This window comes from Ixodes scapularis, unplaced genomic scaffold (assembly GCF_016920785.2).
Source record: "Ixodes scapularis isolate PalLabHiFi unplaced genomic scaffold, ASM1692078v2 PGA_scaffold0__279_contigs__length_252992795, whole genome shotgun sequence".
NCBI lineage: Eukaryota > Metazoa > Arthropoda > Arachnida > Ixodida > Ixodidae > Ixodes > Ixodes scapularis.
In genome coordinates, this window is record NW_024609835.1 from 65,592,342 (window position 1) to 65,618,479 (window position 26,138).

The 26,138-nt window shown below is 45.9% G+C and overlaps 1 protein-coding gene across 1 annotated transcript in view; it reads right to left on the minus strand.

Moving 5' to 3' along the window:
* LOC8031140 (BTB/POZ domain-containing protein 6) overlaps positions 1–26,138 on the minus strand; it is a 79,223-nt gene that overhangs the window by 15,277 nt on the left and 37,808 nt on the right. The gene's annotated exons all lie outside the window — the stretch shown is intronic.

The window sequence follows — 26,138 nt, forward strand, 5'->3', positions numbered from 1 at the left end:
AGCGAGCTTCCACAGAAGTCGTATCTATCGTCGCTCTCAGAAGGTAATAATAACTAGTGTAAAGCGCTGACAAAGGCACGTGGACGAGCGCGTTGCTTTGGGGAGTGAGTTTTTGCGCTCGGTGAAATTACGCTCGTTCAAGGACCACGCGCTCGCGCCCTTGGTTGCCCCAGCACTAGAGTATACAACACTTGAGGCCGAATATATGAGTTCACCAACATTTAAGAAAAAAATGTCTATCGTCTTTCGAGACGTCACCTTGTCATATCTCTGAATGAAGTAATGGCGACTAAAAGACCGACACCAATAAGTTGCTTAAAACTTATAAGTTGGCTGTGTTCTATAGTTCGTTTCAGCGAGAGTAAAACAACTACTCTGTGGCCACTTGACTTCATCCAAAGTTCGTCGCCATTTACACTGCATAGGATAATAAAAGAGAACCATGAAAGATTATGTTAAAAGGTGTTTATACTTTGCTTTGCAAGTGCATTGTATCTTTAGTAGATTACTGCAAGTACATTGCGTCCGGTGTATACTTACTACTTTACTGGAAGTACGTGACCTTTCATTTACTTTTTAGCTTAGTTCAATTACTCTTTAAATACACTTTACGCAACACTGGAAACACCTAATTGGGTGTTCATACCCACGTGTAGTGCGATCACGTCACAGCGCTAGAATACTGAAGAAGCAAACGAAATAATATTTGAGTGAAGTGTGCGAATCGGGGCGTGTTTACCACAGCGCTTGCACGGTCGCGTGCAGATATAGAGCTGTTTCTGTTGCATGTGTCGAGAGTTCATTCTATTTCCGTATACCTCGAAGGTAAGGTGAAGACACATGGCGAAGAGAACAGACACAGAGGGTTGTGTTTCTGGGAGAAGCACAAACGCGAAGATGTGCAATGAAGCCTATGGAAACACGCACAGTTACCAAGGGGGCGGTAAGCTAGTCGGCGTATTTAGAGATCTGGCCCGGCAATACTTTCCACCACGTAACGCTACTGCAACTAAACAAAAAGATTGAATGAAGCTATGATGATGACACAGGTTATCAGGGGAAAAGTGCGAATATCGATAAACCCGAAGCTGCTACTCACAGTGAGGAACCTCACAGAACCTAAAAGGGCACCGCAGCCTCCCAGGAAATGCCGAGGGATCAATGCTGTGCCGCCTATTGATACTATGCCCCTTTTTCTGGGGGCTTACATAGCTTTCGAATTTTAGCTCTTACTATTGGACAGGCACGTAGCCAGGGGAGGGGGGGGGGCATGGGGCCCGGGCCCCCCCCCCCTCCCCCCCCCCGAAATCTTTCATTTTGCTGGGACCTCCTCTCCCTGCTCCTCTCATACAGCATTTTGTCATGGGCGGGCTCCCCCGAAACAAAATCCTGGCTACGTGCTTGCAATGAGAACCGTATGGGCTCTCAAGATAGCGGCACTAGCTTTGTCAGGAGTATTTCTTGCGGCGCAACCTAGTGAGAGTGCCTAAATCGCCCCAGAGGTCTTAATCAGATTCGTTAATGTATTCCAGTACAAACCAAGTTCTGTTCTTACGAAATTCACAACTGCTTTCCCGAAGAGAACTCCAAAAACAAACCGCTGCTCTCCAAAACAATGTATGCGCTTTAAAAAAAGAAAACCAATGAAACCTCTACTGGGCACTTTCTATACCTAGAAAATAACGAATCCCGGAGAACATCTTAGTATAGAGCTATGAGATCTGCGCTTCTTATTTTCTGATTCGTTCTTTAGCTCTTTTGTAGATGAATTACGCAACCTCCTTGGCTTCCTGGCGATAATAACGTGCTCGAAACTCTCCGCGAACTCAAGTGACTAATAAATGACGTTAATTCAATTAATGCAAAGGTGCAAGCGAGCTTGACAAGAATGACGATAATGAGCCTTGGAGAAGGGGAACAAGGGGGACAAAGGACAAACAAACATCTCCAAGCATAGCTATATGTGACTAGTGCGCGATTGAAAAAAATCCGTCTTGTCCTGGTGTGAACCTAGGGACCTCTACATTTCTAGTGGAGCGCACCAGCACCAGCCACCTAGCTGTGTTCGGAGATTTCTGTGTGTCCTTTGTCCCTCTTGTTCCCCTTTTCCGGCGACTAACAGATACATTATGTTGTCTGAAAATTACGAGCTATCAGGGGTTTATGACGGCGGCTTATGGACTATCAGAGGTCTTTGACTGTAAGTGGAAAATTATGACGAGGTTTTTATTGTTGCTCACATGAACCATTCAAAATGTCTCATTTTGGATTCAACATGATGTAAAACATAGTATGTAAAAAACATTTTCAAATATAATCAAAAGTTATTTACTGCGCCCATTAGACCGCCAGGAAACTCTTATAGAAGGTAACAGATTACCTGACCCTACTAATATTCTTAAAGTGTGCATAAAGTGGCTCCACTGCTCTTGCGTCACTGGGCAAGTGACCATGTGTTGCAACAATTAGAAGTTTATCCCATTTCATAGAATATTTAGTCGAGGGTTATGGAAGTGGAAGCCTCATTCTAGCATACTGAAGAAATGACGTAGACAATTTGACAAAACTTAAGGCGCATTTCTCTAGCAACGGAGTAGTGTTTTCATGTGTTTCTCATTTCATCGATACGAGGCTTTGTTGTTGTGCAGTTTTGAGGGTTCAATCTCATTCATGTCTTCCAAGTACCATAAGATATGCAAGAAAACATACCGCGGGCGTTGAAACGCCAGCTTGATTTGATAAAACTTTATGCAATGGCAGATAAACGCCAGGGTGTTTTGCGAATACTTCCAAAACTCTCTACAAATAGAGTGATTAAAAAAAGACGGAAACCCTTTTTGGTAACAAACTGTCAGCCACCGGCGGGCGTCAGGAATAGCGAAAAGCACTCTAATCAGCAAAACAATTATGTAAAATTTCAAAATGAAATTTTAATGAGTAAAAATTAATATAACGTTATAATTAGAAAGTTACAAACATGGATGGTAAGAAAAGTCATCGCAAGTTTTCCGCCTGATGCGCGAGTGATAACTTTAGCACCCCCCCCCACACACACACACACATGCACCACGCTTAATACGCACTTTAAGTCTCCCTAAAATTAATTGGCTTAGGGGTTTTTGATGACGCCTGGAATCTTTCTAATTAGAACCATATGTTCATATTCACTCATTAAAAAGTTTATTCATAAAATATAGGTAATTATTTCGCTAATTAGTATCTTATGCAATGCCTAATGTCCGCTGTGGCTAGAAGTTTGTTTCGAAACGAAAATTTCTTTCTCTCCCATTATTTGTATGGATTTTTCGAAAGTATACGCAGAAACACCCACTGATGTGTGGTTATCGTGAACTTAGCTGACCGCATTTAAAACATTCAAAAGCTTGCAGTAATCATCAATTTGACGAAGGTTAAAACACTATTGCCTGTCTGACGCCAGTTTCATGAAGAGACGAGACCAAACATTTGGTGCGCCAAGGGACCAAGCCTGTGCAGATATAAAGTATTCTGATTTTCATTCATTACTTTTTAACACCTATTGGTTACGCTGAAATGTACAAATCTGTGATAAACAAAAATAGTTTAGGATATAAGTCCTTAGCTTCACGCTTTGAAAAGGATGAAAGAAACTTAATTCGTGCTTTTATCATACCCACAGGTCTTTTTGTAGATAACAGCTGCTGACTTCATGCGTTCTTCACATTTCGGTGAGCGCACAAAGTTTAGAGTGGGTGATATGCTGTTATATTGTTCAGCAGAAGCGCCGGACGGCGAAATCGAAAGTTTCGTAGCCCACGAGGATAACTTCAACCACGTGAAAAGGGTTTCTTCTAAGTATTCTGATAATTCGCACCACGAGTGTTCTGGGGGAAGTAGATGTGCGGACTACATTTTTGACCCGCAGTGTACACACTGCGGGTTGAGAGGGTCCCTCGACCATATAATCTGGGAATGCTCAAATTCTCCTGGGAGGGCGCTAAATATCGCTTCTAAAAAATCCTGGGAGACCCTGCTGCGCAGTTCAGACCCTGAGCTCCAGCTCCGCCTCGTCCGACTGGCTGAAGAAGCCGCCGGGACAAAAGACCTCCTGGCCAGCATCTAAAGCGGTGCCTCCTGCCTCCCCGGCCTGGTGCCAAGGGGGGAGGGAGAATGCCAATTCTGTCGGACAATAAATGTTCTTTCCTCCTCCTCCTCCTGTAGAACACGCAAGGTGCAACCACGGATAGCTTTCTTTTATGATAACGCAAAAAAGGGGGCCATAAGCTTCGAAAGTGTTTGATAATGATAACGCTCAACAAAATATTCTGACGCACAGATACGGTGTGTGCTTGGCCAATGAGAATCTCAAGCACCACCTTCGGTGTTTCAGAGCAGACCGATTTTTTTTTTTTTTTTAATCAGAAGAGTTGTAAGTTTTGTCCTTACCTAGATCTACTCTGATGCACCTTTGGCTGGCCCTCACAGTTTCGTGATGGGAAGTAAATGAAATTAATTTTTCCCCCGTGCGTATAATTCGCCAAATTGTGCTTCTATATACGCACTTTACTCACCAGTCACAAGTTCTTGTGACTGTGTTTTCATTTTCAGGTCATGTCCTTCGAACTGGTGGGAGCACGAAATCTCCTGTGAGACAAATCACCAAAAAAAAAAAAACAGCACAATTTTTTTTTTTTTTTTACAGCGGAGTTGTTAAGCGTTAGTTTTCCCAGGCTCGTGTCCCCTGCAAAAAAATGTAGACACAAAACTCTAGTTTTCGCCGTCGCTCATAAGTGGCGGTAGCTGTCCATAGTGTTGTGTTTGCCGGTTGCCCGCTTGCCGCCGTCGCTCATAGATTCCGCAGCCTTTCTAGCCTTTCCCCTCTGGCTCACCGACTTGCGGCCGGCCATTACTTCATTTCCACCATAGTACAGCTTCGCAAGTCTTCCTTCTTCACCAAAGTGGAAAGGCTAAAAGTTTTTTTTTTGCTTGTTTGTTTATTTGTAATTTTTTATAAGGACTTTTTTATTAACCGTTCTAGTAAAAGCTTCTGGCCAAGGTCATTTTCACCATTCGTACTTTTGTCCCACGCTTCGCTCGTTTTTCTCAAGCAAAGTACACGCGCGTGCTGCGCTGGAGATTTGCACACATTTGGATACTGCATTCACACACATATCAGTGATTCGCTCTCTACATTCAGCAGGGAGAGGTTGAAGCTCGTGTATTCTTTGTGCTTGGTCTGCGAAACGACAATTGCCAATCATGAAACCAAAACAACGTCGATATCACGCGATATGCGAGCTCATTCCGTTTTAAATGAGCCGACGTCATTTTATAGCCTTCTCTTTTTCTTTCCTCCAAAAAGTGACGCTCCAAGGGGACCAGACTGCAACGGCACAGATCTTAACAACAAAAACAAGGAAACCAAAAATTGTCATTGCGTGTCCAACTTTGACCTTCTCTCCTCTCGTACCTCGTCCTCACCCCTTTTCCTCCGCTATAGCAGTTGCCGGGAGACTTCCATAACGGACACGGCAAATTGAGTGGCGCTAGTCACGAAACACAATTAGAGTCGATGCCACCGGCTTTCCTACAACGACATTTAGTAGCGAGGCCCGCAGCCGTTGCCTAGATTGAGCGAACATCCGGAGCGGCTGTCCGTGGCTAGAGCACGGTCCCTTACAAAGTTCTTAAAGCCAAAAACAAAAGAATAACGGACAAAAAATAAGCATGATCAGACAAACAGAAGAATAAGCAGGCTTCATAAACGAGAGTCGGTCGCCATTGACCGCATGTTTTCTTAACGGAGCTGAATATCGGCGAGATTAAGGGGGTGGTGCAACTATATTCGCTTGGAATTTTTTCCACTTTACGCGAGTTTACTGGAACAAGTGGGACCCAAGTATACTCGCACGCAACGCCACTGACCAAGAAACTCCTTTGTTGCGGTGTGATTTCAAGAAAAAAAGGGAGCTTTTTTTTCTTTTTTTTTTTTTTATTTCTCCTTCGCAAAACTTGGTGACATATCTGGGGTGTCGCAGTACCCCCCAGTGGCAATATTTGAATGCGGCTGATAGGTTCGACCCGAGCATTGCGTGAGCCCTCGATTTAGGCTCGTGACAACCGATAGCTCGACAAGCATTCTTGTAGTGGCCCGTGTCCGATCGCTGCAATGACGACCATAGCCGAACCATAAGAATGTCTGGAACCGATTGCTTGTCCTGTGCTTTGCCCCCCCCCCCCCCCCCCGGGGGCGTGGTTATGATCAACAATGGCGGCATATAACCGGCTCAAGATCACGTGGCCGCTTATTCTGGCTGCGAGTTGAGGGATGGAATGCTGCTCGTTTTTCTTTAATTTTTTTTTACACTTCTTTTTTGTATTGTGAAAAACGAACCCGTGTTTTATAGGGCACTTCCGTCAGGGATTCGTTCTAAGCGGTATTTGCGCAAAGTAAAAAAATAGTTGCATCGCCCCTTTAAAAACACACTATGGCGTATTGTGGACACCGTGAATACACACGTACACGCATACGTGTGTATTTATATTAAAAAAAAAGAATAATTATTCATAAATGTACATCCTTAAAACAAATAAAACCCAGTTGACATTATACTGATTATTTTGCCGGGTTGTCGCTCTTCTTCTTCGATATATGATAAAATTAGTAAATAGTACACCGTTGGCTACTCAAAGTCACTGAGAGCTTATTAAGAATGCACGGAAGGCGTGATAAGTTCCGGAAATATTGCTCTGGCTTCACAGTCAACGAGACTTGAGCATTAATTAGCAGATGGGAAGGCCGAAAAAACGAATCACGAACCGGAAAGTGCGCGCATAATCACGTACGTCCTGCATTTCTGGAGCCGTCGGTGACCATGTATAAAAGGCGCATCTTCATTCTTAAAACGTCTTTGCGCCCACTTTCCCGAAGAGCACTCAAATAGACTGAGACGCGGGAACTCGGCAATTGACGAGGCCGCATTTTTTTTTTCATTCTTAAATATGAAGCACGGTATGTGACAGTCAACATGACATAAGCAGGTAAAACGTCATGCAGGATGTCACAACATGAAGCTTCTTTTTTTTTTTTTACTCTTAATCCTTTTTTTTTCTTTTTTTTTATTGGCTTGGTTTAATTCGTGTAGACCGCAGGGGTTGGTTCTACTGAGTGCTCTTCGAGAAAGTGGACGCGCAGGAATTTTCCACAAAGTACCAGTTAAATGACGAAACTCATCGTTCGGAGTACGACAATCGAACTCCCAGATTTCCGAATGCTGTATATGTGCCATTCTAACCGACGCTCGCTTTGTTTGGTACACGTTTATAAATCAAGTCTAGCAACACATTTCTACTGCGGTTGAACTCGAGCGGAGGACTCTGATGCACTTTGAGCAACGTTCGAGTCTACGTCCGCGCGAACATTTTTTTTAAGACAAATAGAATGCAGTTAATTCGCCTCTTATTTTACTCGCCTCATATTTATAACCATATTCGGTCAAGTATTGCTAATCAAAATATGTCCCGCCACACAAACGCCTGCGTGTATTTTATCCCACAGCGTCTTCAAAACACCAGTCATGTTCTTCCTATTTACGAAGTATATTCAGTTACACCCGAGGTTCATTGCGCTCCAAGGGTCGTTCAGTCTTAGTAATTGAAGGGGTGGATGGTTTTTTGTCACTGTTAGTGGATGACCACTAGAACTCGACATTTTCGACCACCCCACCGTTTAAGGTGAATGCTGGATGGAATTCACTTCAGCTCAGGATGCTGGTCACGCCAGGTCACGAAGCAGTATTCGCGCGTACACTTATGAAAATGTATAGACTCGTCACATACTATATATAGGCCATAACTTATAAGACGATAACTGGGAAACAGACAGTTTCAAGAACTCGATTTATACTTTAGTATAAATTGAGGACTTTAAACGCTCGGTTTCAAGTCAGAGGCTTTATACTGGTTCCTTGCCTGGAGAACGTATGTATTCTTACAGACTTTTCACTTGCTTATCTGTCAGATGGTGGTGTTCAGAGAAGTTGCTGTACATAGTCACTGCTAGTTGTCCATATTTTCATTCTAAATTAGGTCGCTATATTGACACGGTTCAACTTCGACTGCCACCTTTGGTTCACAGAGACCCCCCAAAAAATAGTTTGTTCATTCCAGGAGCGCCTCAGTAGCACACAGTAGAAAGGCTACCTATGCAAGCCCCTCATACGTCCACTTGGAGACCGAATGGTCCCCACATTGTCTGCTACGTGTAATAGAAACATTATTACTTACGGACACACATTAAGAACCCCTAAACGATGAATATGTGTCTTGCCTGACGCATCCGCCATACAAAATAATCATAGGAGTGCATGAGTATAGGGCCACCAAGAGCCCGTAGTTTTGCCGAAAACCGAAGCTTTGTGGAACCTCTGGCGCACAGCTGCTTCTGGTCACCCCACATGCGATGCAGTGGCGATCAATGACCCCGTCAAAGGCACCGGCTGCGAGAATTCCCTGCTGTTGCCAAAAGCTCAAGTCTCAACTAGGGCTTGGAGTTTTGGGTGTTTACTGAAACCCTACACTTGTCAAGTGCAGGTTTTGTAGTTCAAAAGAAGTTTTATAACAAGTAAGCATTTTAGGCCTGAGTGTGAAGACGGCAGGAAATAGGTTTGCTTTTGATTGAGGCTTGGCGGCGTAGGCTCACACTCTATAGATAAGAAATTTGGCCAGATCAGTACGAGTGATTGCATGGGGTCTTTCACCAAAATCACGTAGTAGTTATTACAAGAGTGCGCGCTGTTCCGGTGCTCACCAAGGGACGGCGGTAGAACCCGGATCCCTGGGTTCTGCATCGTAAGCTTTACTCCACGTACTCCGCGCTGCGGTGCGCTCTTATATTCTGTCAGCGGAAATTGTGCAATTTTTTTTTCTTTAAATTTGTTTATTTACAATCTAAAACATAATATAAGTATGAACTTAGATGAAGTATATAAATATTCTGAGATGGCATAAGTAAACCAATCATACAGTAACCGGCACAAAAAAGAATAAGTGACAATTCTAGATCGCCAACGTATTCGAAAACACTGATTAAGCTTTATATTACATGTGTAGTGCAATGATACAAAATATAAATGAAGTTAGGAGCGTATAAATACAACGGAAGAACTTCCAGAGTGCAAAACATACGGATTACTTTGCGACCCTTCTCAAAAACGCTTCTCAGTTAACTTTCTTTAGCTTGATTCTAAAGTGCCGACCTGCAGTTCAGACTCCAAACCCTCCCCGGTATTATTGTCATCTAGTTTGGGGAACAGCCACCCGCAACAATTTTAAAAAAAAACTCCTATTGCAAGAAAAAAAATATATATATATATATAGAGAGAGAGATATGGGGCCTCACTGAGAATTTTTCTTACGACACTAGCACTCAGGTTCTGTTTATAAAAAAATAATATACTTACTGTTTACAACCTGTACAAGTGTAGACTCACGATCAGTTTCAAGTTAGAAAATAATGGAAAGGAGAAAAGCTAAGTAAACCCGGCGGAGCTAAAAGAGCATGCAACTTCCTACCCAATTCGGTCGGTAGAATATTGGACTGAGCCGCTGTGTCACAACTATTCAATTCAATCACTCAACTACAGACTTACTACTATATTGAATACCCTAATATAAAATAACATTGATATTGTTTCTATTGCTATTCAGGAATTATGAACTGAGCTAATGTGGGACGAAAATGAATCAGTTTTTGATACCTGTTTTATATTTTGCTTTGTTATGTCGGTTTTCTGAGTGTTCTACGCTGTTACTTTGTTTTGACTTTTGTATATGCCACTACAAGAGAGCAAAGGGCTCTGTCAAGCTATTCTTTAGCTATTTTTTCTTGTTCTCTCCATTTATGTATCAAAATGGAAAATAAAGTTCCTTAATAATAATGATGTTGATACTAGACGGTGCGAAATTTGTAAGAAAGTTCATTGTGGAACTACAATAGATAAAACGTAGTGAAGGGTATACAGAAAGAATTTATGGCGGCAAGTCTGGCATTAGAATATGTCCTTAGTGTAGGAGGCCTGGGTGTAGTGAAAACTAGAGGTTTAACAACGCGGTGTATGTAAGTATGCCATAGGAGCCCACAGGAGCACCCCTTATCGAAACCGTTAAAGAAAGATGGGCTCAACTTCGTTCAAAACAAGAAAGTATAATAGCAAGATAAAACTTGAGGAACGCTCGTGAAAAATAAACGAATAAATCTGAGGGAGCAAATATTTACCCTCCTAAACATGAGCAACGTGGACATAAGATGGCGCAAAGAAACCCCAAGAATCGCGTCAAGGTACTTGAGAAATGCAGGAAAGGCCGTACAAAACAAAATGAGTAAAAGGTACCCTAAATAATATTTAAAAAACTGAATTTAGTTGACGAGAATAGAGGACAAAAAGCGTTTGAATTACAAACGACAATAAATACAAAAATTGAAACGAAGAGATTGGTTGATAAGTCACAATAAGGGTGCGCTATGCCTAGAACATGGATGCCGTAAACGAGGTCGTACAGAGTCAAATACCAGGAGTTCGACCAAACGTGCATTATATGGGGGGAGAAAAAAAAAAGTACCTGACCACGTGTTTATGGAATGTAAAGGTCCAGGCAAGCCAATTCCATCGCAAAAAGAGGGAATCTTTTTTTTTTTTTATCGCAGCACTACTGGGACTAACATTCGAGATTATATTTGGCTAGGGAGCTCAAGCCAGCGCCCGATTCAAAAAGAACAGCCGCCGGACATTCATTCATACGTCTCTTCATACTTCATTCATCAATCCATCCTGCAGGACTACGACACGTTCACCGGATTCTTAGTATAGTCGAACGTAGACCACTGTACTTATACTTCTGTAACAAACTTTCTTTCTAAACTTATGAATAGTGTCTCTTCGTTCCCTACCAATGATAGCTTAAGAACCACAGCGTTCATATCGGCTAATGTCGTAATTATATTGACTGCGGACCAATATCAAGCTCAAGACGTCACGATCAGCCTTTCTTAAGCTGTTAGTAACTAGAACAAGGGAAACACAGAAAAACCCAATTATCCGTAGCCTAACATTCCACAACAGGATGACTCTCTGTGCGGCAGTTCTCATGTGCAACCTGTCCGTTTATTTCTTCTACCTCTCACAAACACTTTCCGGGTGTCTACTTTCAAACAGAGGGGAGCGTCATGAGAGCGTAACCTTCCGTAAAATCTTGCGAAAATTGTGAAAACAATGTATACGCTCATTAGGCTTCGTTTTCTAGTTTCCGTTTTTTTTTTCGTTTTTTTTAATCACGGTGATTTTTTTTTTCTTGTACGGTAAACGAGCGACCTTTCTTTTGTAAGCGACCAGTCATGCGCTCTTCACAATGTTCCCTAATTTATACATTAAATGAACTTTGGGATATTACAAGATATCACGTAACAAAGAAAAAGGCTCAAAACAAACGCTTGCCGTCGGCTTTATCAAAGAATTTCGCTCTATTGATAGGAAGGTGTGTTATCCAAGGTCACAACGCGCGCTTCTGGGTACGGGCGACAGGTTATATATTGAGCGGGCCGTCGCACCAAGTTTTACGAGCTTCTGGAACAAAAAAAAACACTCTTCCCATCGAGGCGACCCGTTCGCATCTTGTCGCGAAGAAATGTTTCGAAACACCAAATTCAACAAACAAAAATCGCTCGCTGAGCCCTAATTCAGCTATGCTCTTTCACGCCCTGTGGGCGTCAGCTGTTTCGCGAACTATGTCGCCAATCTTCTGGAAACCATATTTTCGACCAGTCACCGGTTATAAAAATGATTTTGTATTACTATTATTACTATCGCTGTTATCAACGAATAGACTGGATATTTTACATGCTAGTCAGCACTAAATGTACAAAAAAATAAGACGACCTGCTCTAAGATATTCTAAAGAATTCTGTGCTCCAACATAATATTTTTTTTGTTGTATTTCTACTTTTCATTGCTATTTTTTGTGCACAATAAAACTTAAAAATCAAACTTTTTTTTTCGGGCACAAAAAGAAAACGTTTTACAGAAACTTGTCTTTATAATTAAACGTAAATGTACTAGAGGGTATATGCATGTTTCTACACACGTAATTTCTACTATTTAACAGTAGATTTAAGATCATTATTATATTCAGGCTATCTTCCTCGTGAAAAATTGTACTTTCTTTAAATAAAGAAAGTAAAACCTTTGTTAGTTATTTTGGTTCTCTTGAGTCATCTTACTTCATCCACACATAACAGGTTGCTGACTCGTAAAATCAACAATTTCACTCGCAATATTAATCACCTCGAGCGCTTATTTCCGCTCCGCTTGATTGCAAACCGCCGGCACGCCATCTTCATATTCTAGTCACCGGTCCTAAATGTTTACTGACGCAATGTCGCGCATCTGCCGGACTTTTTACCCTTCGGATGTAAGATAGTATGACCGCTGACTTACTCATCAGATATTATACGAATATAAAAATAACTAAACGCACGGCTGGGTTTCTTTTCGTCCTTGCGAAAATGGCGATTGGATTTGCTTGACTAATGGTCACTCGAATGGCACAAAATTCATCTTTAACATCTCTCGTCAGAACGTTGAAAAGAAGAGTCAGAAAGCAGGCCGACAAAAACGCGTAGTCAAGAACTACTCAAAAAAGCGAGTCTAGCCTAGTGATGTGTGACGCAAGGCAAAGGATATAAAATTTAAAGACGAATTATTGGACATCGAATTCTCCGAATTGAAAAATTTTATGAGGCGGACTTGATAGTCAAGTTACCTCTTTTTCTTTTCTTTCTGTTTTTCTTTTCTTTTTCTCCGCGGATGTGTCTGTGTTTATATATCAAGTGTTTTTCCATTCGACTTATTACGCCTAGAAAAATGCACGATATATGTGTCTATTGTTTAGTTTGCCAGCTCCACGCCCACGCCTTTCTCTAGCGTGCAGTTCTAATATGTTCTACTCTAGCCCGAGGAGTAGACTCACATGTCCCTCCGTGCAATCTTCCCAGATTTCGTCTGCAGCCCCTTTGTTACCGGGCAACACGTTTAGGCACGCGTAGGTTTTCCTAACAAGTGTAAACAGCATGGGCGGTGTTTACACTTGTTAGGAAAGGTTTGTTAACTACACAAAAATATACCCTAATACGTAATATCATTATGCAGATTTCCTGAGCTCATTTTCGTGCTTATTTGGATGAGAAGAGTTCTAAAGTCGACATTTTACGTTGTTTGCGCTGACATTTTATGAAAAATATATTCCTTATACAGCGAGGCATAATATAATTATGCCTTGGTACTTATGTAGTGTTTATGCATCATTCCCAAGGCATCACCTGTATATGAGCACAAAAAGATAAACAAATTAATTCGTTATTTATAAATTATAAACATATTGAAACCCTCGAGCCTCCCTTATGCTGTACTTGGAATTCGCTTCTTTTTTCAAAAACGCGAAATGGGATGCGATTTCTTCTTAGTTCTTAATCCTCCTTATTACTAGTGATTAAAGATGGCGGTAAATTCCACAGTAAGAGGGCATTCTGAATCGGCGCTTTGTGTAACGCTTTATTACAGTAATATTTCCCGTGTATTTTTTTTTTTTTTTTCGCTTTGGAAATGCTTTTGGCTTGTTTTTAACGCAGCTTAGTCTTTACGTTGGCAAAATTAAACATATGGTAGTGTCGTCTAAACCAAAATGAGGTGACCCCACTTCAGGAAACGGAAACCCGAGCACGTTGCTCAGTGCTTCTGTATGGGCTGCTTCCTAAGTAAATCGTACACCTCACAGGCCATAAACACCGTCTTTCGTTGCTCTGATAAAAGCAAGACAGGTAACATATAATGTATTGTTTTAATAGCTAAACCATGTTACTGGAGACATGCCTTGCTCTTCTCTTCAATTAGTATTTTATGTACGCCAAAAAAATCCACTTTTTTTTCCTTCACCTCAAAACAGAGAAAATGCACGGGATTGGACTTTTGTTTAAAAAAGATCTATCCGCGTTGGGGTTTCAAATATTTTCTAACCATTGGCCTTCATTTCTCAATAACTTCCCCAACAAGTACTCTACTGAAAAAAAAAAAAATTAAAAATAAACACGGGGCTATTTTATGTACGCATTCGCTCAGCAGTATTTATAAACAAAGCCATGCGTCTACCTTGCGCAAATCGTACTGATAAACGCGAAACGTTCCGCGAATAAGCAAATCGTTGAGCCTTAAACATGCCGTCAGCAATAAATGCGTACAATTTTCTGCTCAGTGTTTCACGACACATAGCATTTTGTGCGCAAAGTTATCGCTGCCTGGCCACTTGCAGGATTTCCTTAATCAGTACCATGGCACTCCGAATGCTCTAGAGCAGCAGCGCCTATAGCTTCATCGAGCGCAGCGATTATTAACGGAATAATAACGGGGTCTAATTGCAGCTTACGACTGAGCGACAAATATTTCAGGACATACAGATCCCCAGACAACCAAAAAAAAAAATCAGTCTCGAATTGTAACTCAACGCATCGCATAACATCTCAGGCATATCATATGCAAGAAACTGACGGAACTAGAACATTTATTAAAGTTCTGCCTCAAAATAAAACAAAAAAAAAACTTCGCAGTTCTGATTCTGCCCGAACTCTGGGTCACCGTGGATCGGCATAACAGCTTTGCGCTCATATAAGATATAGTCAACAATCACCCGTGCATCCATGATTTCAATCATTTCGAGCACTAGTTCGTCGCTTAACGTAAATGACACGTTGCTGCGCATGCAGTATTTTGGCCTCCTGTGCTCAGAGGCGCCACCAGGCCGCGCGTGGTTCTCTTACGGACGTCCTTGCTTACGGGCAGAAGAGACGCTCCGGTCATCCTGGTGCGAAGCATCCGGCCGCGCAGCCTCCGGGACGCCGGAACGGCGATCCAAGAAGCCGGCCCGACGGCCACGAGGGCCGGAGGGCACGCAGTCCACGCGGCCGCCATGTGCCCCATCGGAGCTCCGGCGATCACCCTCGGCGAGAGGGGGGAGAACAACGTTCAACCAGACTCCGTCCCCACGGTTCGGCACCCCGCACGACGCGACGCTCACGGTGGATCGGTAATCGCGAGGTCCCTCGCGAAGCCTGCCACAGCTGGCGGCTGCGTATCGCCGTCTGCCCGGGGCCACAGAACCGTTGGCACACCTTGCGGCGAGGAGGAGCACTCACCGTGTGGTGCAGGGCGAGGGCTCAGTTCCCCGCTGGTCTTCGTTGCGCGCTTCGTCGCCAGCCCTCTCCCTCGCACCAGCGCAGCTTTTCGTCGTGTTTTGAATCTCCGGAGGGCTCTTTGTAACAAACGGGAAAAGGAGACCGCGGGGGGTCCACGAGACAGGCGACGAGTCTACGGCTCCGTACCACGGGAGACCGTGTTAACGGGAAGCATGATGACGAACCCTCTCCGTCGTTTCAGCATCGGTGATGAGCAAGGAGCACGCGCGTCTTTGCCCGATATACCCCAGACTTGGGAGATAGTTGCGCGCTTTGCCGGCAACTTACGACTCCAAACAAATGGCATGTGCTCGTGATAAGAGGGGGGCTCGTCTGCCACCACACCTCCATGGAGGATAAGACCTCGTGCTTGGTCGATAGCCAAGAGCTCCCGGCGTCTTCCTACTTGAATGAGATATGTTTTCGTTGGCACAAATCGTCTTTATTTGCAAGCGCAAACGTACGTGCTATATTTATCTTTTTTCTTTTTTTTTTCCTACTTCCAAGCGCATGACTTTTTACAAGCGCCGTTAAGCTCTAGAATGCAATCTACTAATGGTATCAAAACTAGGATACATCACGTTGAACTCAAAATAAGTTCAAAGAACAGTTTATAGTTGCTCGCTAATAAGATATTTCAGGAATTTCCAAGTTTTGATTCACCGCCTCTAAATAGAATCGTAACCCGTTAGCAATCAAAGCGTCTCAGAAAAACCTTCATGCATACTGTCCCCCAGTGCCCTCAAAACGACAATCACCAAACTCACTTTTATCAGTTAAGACTTTGAGAAGGACGAATGAAACCGAACTCCAACAGATGAGCAGCCTCGATGAAAAAAAAAAAAAACATCAAAAGAAGCAATTCTCCTCGCCAATGAGACCGCGTCACCATAGTGCTCATCGCGCAATAGCGCTTGCCTAGCGTCCAGGCAAAACGTTCGTGAATCGCCGTCGCTGTCGCCGTCGGCGTCACCGCGCGGTGCATTATGGCCCATTTCCCATGATGCAACGCGCGGGGAGGAGGGTAAGGAGAACGAGGGAAGGGAGGAGGACGGGGAGGAGGAGGGGGGAAGAGGGGAGGAGGAGGGGAGCAGGAGAAGGGAAGAGGAGGAGGGATGAGGAGGAGGAGAGAAGGAGGGACGAGGAGAGGAGGGAAGGAGCTTGAAGGATGAGGGGTGGAGGAGGAGGTGAAGGAGGAAGAGGGGGAGGAAAAGACGGGAGGAGGGAAGGAGGAGTAACAGGGAGGATGAGGAAGTGAGGAGGAGGGGTATACCCTCCCCTCAGTACCCTTCCCTTCTCCTCCTCAGGAGCTGCGCTCTAATTCGGCGTGACAGGGAGTTGTAAACTTCTTTAATTTTTTACACGCGTACAAATCTTGTTTCCTTTTGTCCTTTGGAGCTATGTTCAATATAAAATTTCTACGATTCGGCAACACAAAGATTCCCAGCTTGTGGCCAAGGCATAAAGCGGGGTAAGTTGATCGTCGGAGAGTTCCGCTGGTTTCGACAATACGAGACACCGCAAACGCGACGCAGATTGTGAGATCACGCAGCCATGTCGAGTGTCTTTCCAGATATCAGTGGTTTCTTGTTTAACGATAATACATTCCTGGAGAACGGGAACAAGGGGGAGAAAAGGGGGGAGGGGGGGCAAATCTCCAGATACAACTAGGTGACTGGTGCGCGCTGAAAAAATTCGCCTGGTTCTCGTCAGAGTTCGAACCGGAACCGAACCGAACCATTATTTTAGGCAAACCGGAACTTAACCGAAACGAAATCTTCGCCGGCATCTTCAAACTGAACCAGAACTGAACCGGAAAAATATCACGGTAACCGGTTCAAAACGGTTCAACTTTTTTGTGTGTGTAATATCACGAACTTAATATTGAGAATAAAATTAATTGGCGGCTGTGTTTCGACGTATATTCATCAAATGGTCATTTGCAGAATTGCAATGTATTAGAAATTTTTTGTTTTCGGGGCGGGAGCTTCTGCATTGGCACTATGGTTAATCATGCGTCGTCACGTGTCACGTAGTCACGTGACGTCGCGGTGTCAATGCATGTTGTCTAGTAATGTGACGTAACATGGCCCCGTGACGTCACATGATCATTATTTTTACTTTTATTTAGAAATACTGCAGATTCATATTTTCGATCAAGCAGGACTGAACATTCAGTTTCCACAGTCAAAAGTACCACATAATATACACTGCGACACAAGAATAAAATAAAGGGGAACAGGTGAAGAAATCTATAAAATATGTTCATAAAAAAAAGGAAAAAAAGTTGCTATTATAACAAACAGATGTCACACACAGCGCAAAAAAAAAAAGAAGGGGAGGTGGAGGACATAAGCCAAACACAAAACAGAAGTTACACAACAAAAAAGACGTTCAATTGATTCCAGACATCAAGTCGGTTCAAACTGAGAACGTCACTAGATGTAGCAGCGTTGTTGAGACCGTGACGTCACAAGAGAGCGCGACTTCGCACCATGAGTCACGTAACACCGTGACGTACTCGGCTGTCATGAGCCCGAGTCGAACGCTCGGGTTCATGACAATCAGCCTCTGCAAACATTCTGGTAATGGCTCGTGTTCAATTAAAGATTAGATTAACCGACCTCTAACAATGTCTGAAGCTCAACCCATACTTGCAAACCCAAGCGCACGACCATGATGAACACTGACGGTATATACTTAGCGTCAAATCACAATGCCACTTCTTCTAATTGCGAGTTAAGGCGGGGGGGGGGGGGGGGGAGCTGTTTATTTCCTTTATTTTTCCTGCGTCTGCCATTGAGCGGACAGAAATACTAAAGGGTGTTTACGCAAGTTGTCAACGTCAAAAGATTAGAATCTAGTTCTTATAAGTATTAACTGAAAGTACAAACATTGTTGCACAACCTATTTACGTGTACTACACCACTGAGGCACCCAAACATGCTTTCGTTGTTACTGAACCGCCCCAGAAAGTCCCCCCGAGTACAGAAGCATTAGAAGGAATAAATGTGACTTATTAATCCGATGTTGCATTAAACTACAAGTGTGTACGAGAGCCAAACCTAAAAAGAAAGATACCGGTTCCGTCAGAAGGAGAGCCGAACGTTGGGAATTGCTCTAATGTCCCACAGGAGTGTTGTTCTCACGTTCTTCTACAAGCTTCCGCCACTTCCGTATTTTGTCTAAACTTCACCGTTATTGGGTGCATACCAAGAGCACTGAGGTATTACTGTTAACAGGTGACAAAAATATAATTGTAGAATTAACACCCCCAAACGGGGGAGGGTCAGGAGTCCCCCGGGAATAAAAAATATTCAATAAAAAAATCTACGGGAAAAAAAGGAGGGGTAGCTTTAAAAACATACCGTGTTGTAAAGGTTGATCGGCCCCGGCTCTACAACGCAGACCAGAGAGTGTGGCTCTGGAAACTACTTTGTTTGCGAACATATACTTGCCAGAAAGCGCGTTTATGTGGTGGCAGGCACTCGCCCCGTTCTTCACGACGCTGCACCAAACAATAACCATCTGTGTATTTCAAATATATGGTTTCCACTGACCTTACATTAACTGCTATTGTATCGGCCTTGCTGCAGCGCGTGCACTTTCTGCAGTGTGCATTTTGAACAACCAGAGTTAATTTTGTCAGCAAAAACCAATCCGAATGACCAACAGCTTATACTAGTGCAATGACATCAGTGGCAAACAATGTTAAACAGTTCAATTTCCTGGTGAAATGCGATGTTCGCAACACTAGCAAAAGTATCTGTCCAAATTATAAAGTTGTGCAGCATACATATATAGCAGTCTCGCGTTCGTATGCGGCTGTCAAATAAAATGTTAGTGCATGGCTGATGCAGCAAATAGTTGTTAAGTGAGGGCCCAAAGCAAGTGCACGTAAATCCGAATATAACTTTAGCTTTCCAAGACAGTATTTCGCGAAATTTCGAGCTCATGCAAGTCGATGCCCAAGCCCAAATGTGATTTGTATTTGAAAGATTTTGTATGCCTTTCCCTCTATTTATGTGTAATTAGGAATATTATTACATGTCTATGTATTTACTTTTGCAGCAAGGCGTTGTGTGTGGGATTATTTATCAGAAAGTTATTTATTATCGTTTTCTTTCTGTATATTTTGTGTGCTCGCATTCAGGCCTATCATGTGAGCACAAAATACTTTCTGTGAAACACCGCGACCCGGTGTTTCACACTGTCAAATAACGAACAAGAATGCACGTTTCCGCAGATCGCCTCAACAGTTGGCGTATTTTCCAGTATCGTTCTGCCGTGTCGGTCTCAAGCGTTATGTGAATTTCTTAAAATCAAATTTATTGATGACAATAAAAATATATTTAATTACTGAAAAGATTTGACAACATAAATGAAGGGCCGATCACTTTAAATACACGTATATATCATAAGCCAATGCTCCTTTCAATTATCTGCCAAAGGCTCTACAAATATTTACCGTCGCTTTTACCATCGATGGGCATGTGCATCAGTGATTTGAGGGTTAGGACACGACAAAAATAAAGTGAGATAACTACACCACTAGGACCCACTGTATGTTCCTATATTTTCTCTTAATTTGTTTTGCAGTTGGCGCGGTAGCTTCGTAGATAAATGGATTTATATGCGCGACCCTCGGATCCACCGTATTCAGGAAGGCCGTCATGTTTGGTGGGTCGGTGAAGTACCTCGCCAAACGCGCGGCGACCCCTTGCACGCGCTCCCAGGCAAGGCTTTCTGACGTCTCACGCCTCAGCTTCCTGGTTTTCCGAGTTTCAAGCACGCGGTGTCCAGTTATATGACGTGTACAGCATCGCTCGCTTTGTAGGAGTCTTCGACGCTGATCGCAGCAGCAATGAGAGTAGCAGTTATCAGGAGATGTTGGAAGTTGGTCGTTTTGACTTCGAGCCGCTGGCAACCAGCTCTGCGACGACGAGATCGTCGTCACGAACAAACTCGCCGTTGTCCGCGACGACCTCGCACGTGCATGAAGGTTGTGGGGTCTTGTCAGCCCCCCTCTCGTCGACAACCGGACGCCGGCGCCTGAGGACTCGTTTTCGGATGCCGCCTTGGCGAGGGCGGCGCCTTTGAAGCTTGGTGCCCGAGAACCTCCTGCCTCGGGACCCATCTGGAAGACGTTGGCGGCGTTGGCGGTGGACATCCAGGACCCCCCTCCCGGACAGCGTCGGCGCCCGAGGCCCTGCTCGTGCCGCGGCAGAGCCAGACGGGGAGCTCCAGCGAGAGACCGCCCACGATGGGGAACAAGAGGCCCCCGCTGGTCTGGTGCGCGGCGACGGCGGGAACGGGGGAAGCTGGGACGACGGTCGACGGGAGATTTGGAGGGAGACTCTTGCGCGGGAAACGGGCCACGACGGACGTTCGCGCTGGTGGCGACCGCGCCGCCGGCTCGGCGACGGCCCAGTGACATGGTCCGGACTTAGACCCCGGATTTGACCCTCGACGGCGACGTCCACGGGATGCGGTGTGGACTAGCACCGCACGGACGATCGGCATGCAGCATACAGTGGCGGCGCACCTCTTCCAGGCCTCCTCGATCACTCCTCCCGATCCCGAAACCCCCAGCAGAATGTGAGTGGAATAAACCCCTTCTGCCGAGAGCTATGCGTTTGCTGTGTCACGTTCATCCGGGGACAGGGGCCCGGGGAATCGGACGAGAACCCTACATAATTGGCGCCCAACGTGGGGCCTGATTTACATTCAGGCTAGAGTTCCGATTCCTGGCCTGTTTCCGGTTGGATGGGGGCATTGCTTCCGCACTCCTATTGGGGGCGATCCTCGTTGTAGCAACGCCGCACGAGATCCGACATGATCGTTTGCTTGATGAGGAAGCGCGGACCCAGACGTTGTCTTTCCTGACAATCCTTTGTCCCAATCAACCAGGAGTTTATCCCCTGTGGCGAGGAGCGCCTTAATCTACTGTTTAGCTGTGCCGTCGGATGCTGGCAGGTCTATCCTTCAGCTTCTTGATGCCGCGCAAGTGTTCAATGTGCGTGGATATTCCCGCCTTCTTTGAGGCCTCTGTGTCGGGTGTTCTGTCGCCCCAACTACGCCTCCGGCCGTCTACGTCCGATGGGTGAGATGTCAGCTCATTTATTAGGCGATTAGACGCGCGCGGCCGCCTTTGTTCGGGTGTCGTTGCAGTGCTTTGGATTGACTGTTTTCGACTGCACGCGTCAGAGAGGGTTCGCTGTGGGAGTATCTCAATACTACTTGCATTGCGGACGGCGGTTGCACGGACTGCATCGAGAAATTATTCCCGAACTGCATTTTGTCCGAGGGGAGCCTAGCGCTCGAGTTTTACTGCACGCTCGCTCTCAGCTGACCTTGTTTTGTGCTGTCGGCGCGGTTTTGAGTACCGTGCGTCCACAGCGTTTGGGTACAATATGTGCTCTTGTGGCTCCGACCGCACTGATGCAGTACCTTGCGGCCAGAGGTGATACCTTGGGACTAATCCCCCCAAGTGTTGCCAGATACGCGATGCCTGGTGTGAAGGCATCGGAATTCCGAGAGCCACCGAGTTTCCGTGCCCACCTCATAAGTGGCTGTGTGTAATGCTCCGTGGGGCCCAGGTTGACGCGATTGTCACGTTCCGTTTGTCCCTGTCTGTAGAGTCGTGAGGGTGATCCCGCTTAATTGCATGCAGTTTTTGCCGGACCCTCAGACCGCCATATCGGAGTTTGCGCTTCGGGCGGAGATTACTCTCGAGTTGTTGTCCCCATGCCCGGAGTGGGGACGGTAAAGTGCGTGCCCTGCGTTGCCGCTGGGCATGGTACCGGTTCTCCGCCGTGTTTGGAACGCGTTGGGACGCGAGGGCGTGCGGAGGGATAACGTGTTAGAGTAAAAGAGGGAAAGACGGTTAGGTGGGGAAAGAGCCGTTCTCGTGTAGTGAAGAGCCTCACGAAGGAGGTGACGGTCTTGCGATAATGAGACGAGTTGTTGATAGTTTATCCTGTACAGCTGCGCGGGAGGCCCGGAAAAACGTACGGTTCACGTCGGCGGGTGCCCGGGAAGCCTAGAAATTATGGCAGCGGCATGGCCGTCGGCGGCTTATAACTGTTGTGCGTTAGGTCAGCCCGTCGCTGTACAAACTGCAGCTTTTGCACGAACGACCAGCGGGTGTTGGAAGCCAGCGGTAAATGCGGTAAACACTTCGACGCTGGGGAAACAGTTTATGCGAAGCAAACATAGTTTATTAACTCGTCCATTTCCAAGATCGGCCGGTTAGATTATATGGCACTTCGGTGTCGCGCCTGTAGCGCGGAAGAGAAGATGCGCGTGTGGGGCGCTTACATTGTTCGAACCCGGTCAGTCTTTCCAGTCGCAAGAAGACTTTTGGGTTATGCGGTGTTTCGACTTGGTCTGGGGCGGGCTTTGTGCCTACCATGCTACGTTCATCCAAGGACTCGTTGCTTGGATTGAAAATAGAAGAGTTGCGAGACGCGTAAATGAGGCACCTCCATTGCTCGATCCTGGCAGACCTTGACAATCGCAAGAAGACTTTTCAGTCATGCGGTGTTGTGGCTTGGCTGGGAAGAACTTGAATGTGCATCAGTGCGTTGATCAAAACTCTCGAGCTTGTGCAGGGCCAGGACTCCATAGTGGTCACTCCACTACACTTCGGTGTGTACCCCCGTTGCACGCTCATCGCTCTTGTTTGGAGATTATCCCCGAACAGTGACGCGGCAACCTCTGGTACACGGCCAGACGTTGCGGACAGAGCCTTGTAAGAAGGACGTCCAATAGACTTGCTGGACGCACCATCCGGCATATCAAAATGTTGTCCCCTTGTGTTGGCCTCAATGGCCAGTACCGCTGGGCACGGGCCTCTCGGGGTGGTGGCTATCCAACCCGATAACGGCATGCCGCGTAGCGTAGTAGTAGCGTGCTTGTGGCTTAGAAGTCGCGAACGATGTCTACGTGAATATGCGTAATGTTAATTGGTGCTGTCAGCGGCAGGTTTTGTTTGTATGGTTATTGTGTATCGCACCTCGCGAATGGTGCAGGACTTGAAGCTGCTTGTGACGTGCAGACGGTTATATTTTGTGTTGATGTTTTGTGTTTTCATCACAAGTGATTTAGCTGTGTGGAAGGTGAATTCTGTTGTCGGAGAAGCGATTCTCTAGCGCTCCCGTAGATTATGTAACATTTTAGTAGAAAGCGATTGGGTTGCCTTGTATAAGAACAGTGGTTGTTTAATGACTATATATTTCGACAATAGTTTGGTGTTGTTGCATGCTTCCTGAGTTCATGGTACGTTTCATTTTTGGGTACATCTTTTGAACATGCGGCGTGGCAACCTTGATGAGTGTATGCTTAATAGTTTTAGAACGAAGAGCTTCGTTTGTATCTTGTGGCATGCACACTGAGCTGAAGATTTGGCTTCGTCACGCCGTACGATATTCAGTGCCGCGATTCGTTGGCGTTTGTTTTTCTGTCTCGAACGCTGGGGTGGAAGGGACTTTCAATTTTGGTGTATTGTGTGCGACTTAGTGCCCGTGCGCGCTGTGAGCGGTGGTGCTCTGGGCCCGCTTCTGGACTGTGCACTGCCTGGTCGAGCTTCCCGGCGAATGAGCTGTCCCCGCGGGCTTGCCTCGTTTGACACCCAGGCCGCGATCATCAAGGGTGATCGCCATTATCGGCGACACTCAGCTGAGCTCCCGTGCGGTATTTGGGTCATCTCCGCAACCTCCACTTCTGACCTTCATGACCCCCGGGCCTTGGTTTGAGGGGGGGGTGGTGTGGGGTCTTGTCAGCCCCCCTCTCGTCGACAACCGGACGCCGGCGCCTGAGGACTCGTTTTCGGATGCCGCCTTGGCGAGGGCGGCGCCTTTGAAGCTTGGTGCCCGAGAACCTCCTGCCTCGGGACCCATCTGGAAGACGTTGGCGGCGTTGGCGGTGGACATCCAGGACCCCCCTCCCGGACAGCGTCGGCGCCCGAGGCCCTGCTCGTGCCGCGGCAGAGCCAGACGGGGAGCTCCAGCGAGAGACCGCCCACGATGGGGAACAAGAGGCCCCCGCTGGTCTGGTGCGCGGCGACGGCGGGAACGGGGGAAGCTGGGACGACGGTCGACGGGAGATTTGGAGGGAGACTCTTGCGCGGGAAACGGGCCACGACGGACGTTCGCGCTGGTGGCGACCGCGCCGCCGGCTCGGCGACGGCCCAGTGACATGGTCCGGACTTAGACCCCGGATTTGACCCTCGACGGCGACGTCCACGGGATGCGGTGTGGACTAGCACCGCACGGACGATCGGCATGCAGCATACAGTGGCGGCGCACCTCTTCCAGGCCTCCTCGATCACTCCTCCCGATCCCGAAACCCCCAGCAGAATGTGAGTGGAATAAACCCCTTCTGCCGAGAGCTATGCGTTTGCTGTGTCACGTTCATCCGGGGACAGGGGCCCGGGGAATCGGACGAGAACCCTACAAGGTATGAAGGTCAAAGGGAAATGGGGTGAGAGCAAGAGTGGCGTTGGAGTAGCCTAGTAGCATGAGAGGTGTGATCGTACCGTGACGAGGCGAGGTTAGGCGAGCAGGGGGGCGCCTAGAATGAGAGAGCGTTCAAGTACAATCATGTTCATGTGGTTTATGCGTACCGCCTGGTCGCCAGATGAAAATGATTGGATATGTCGAATTCGAACGCTGAGCCCTCCCTATGCCAATGCGGGGTACAACTTCGTCTGCTCCTTTTGCAGGGGTGGTGGTGATGTCACAACTCCGAGCTCTGATGGGCTCTGATTCAAAGATAGTGAGTAGACCTCGAGGCAGCTTGCTTTGAGGTCTACCCACTATCCTTCAATCAGAGCCAATCAGAGCTCGGAGTTCCGACGTTACCATAACCCCTGCGAAAGAAGCAGTCGAACCTGTGCTCCCCATATGTTTTAAGCGTGTATATAGCGCCCATTTTATGTAAATAAAAAAGCCAAGTCGACAAAAAAAGAAGGCTCTGTTAGTAGAGCGCTCCACTAGAAATAATGAAGTCCCTGGTTCGATACGGGGACCAGGTGGATTTTTTCAGCGCGCACCAGTCACCTAGCTGTGTTTGGAGATTTGTTTTTGTCCTTTGCCCCCGTTGCTCTTTTTGTCCAGGGATGTATTCTCGTTGTTCTTGTCCTGCTCGCTTGCATTTTGCATTAATTGTATTATAATTGTTCCTTGCTTGTCTCTTTTGTGTTTGTGTGTGCGTGTGCGTGTGTCTGTGTGTGTGCATGTGTGTGCGTGTGCGTGTGTGTGTGTGTGTGTGTGCGTTTTCGCCTCCGGAACTAACGGAATGGCAGAAGTTAACGGAAATGTCCCCACCGAAAAGGACCATACTGTTTTGAAACACCTTTCAGCGCAACCTAGTGACCCGTTCTTAGTGCGCACTGCATGCGATATAGCTGTCCCTCTAAGCTCGTTCCGTTATCGTCGTATATTGTACTCGAGACATTTTCCATGAATCAGTTTTCGGAGGCTGGAAGAGTCACAATGTTTTTAACCAAGCTCAGGCGCGATGTTGGGATCAAATTAATTTTATATCAGAAGAAACGTGGTTCCGGGGAACTTTTAACATAAAAAGGGGTGTAAGCCGCAAATAGGCATTTTGGATTTCTGGTTTTCAAGTGATCACCTATTGAAGTGGCCGAGTCGGAAACAAAAGGTTCACCGCTGTCCGAGCTCACATGTTTGACGGAGTTTTTATGCACCGCTTTTCTTCTTTTTTTTTTTTAACTTCAGCAACGTGACTTTAGGACACTTTCAAACTGAGCTTCGTTATATGTGTATACATAAGTTTTGTAAGTCTAATTTCGCCTGAATTATTTTCAGAAATGTTGAAGCTGTACCCTTCAGAATACATGAAAACTTTCGATGAG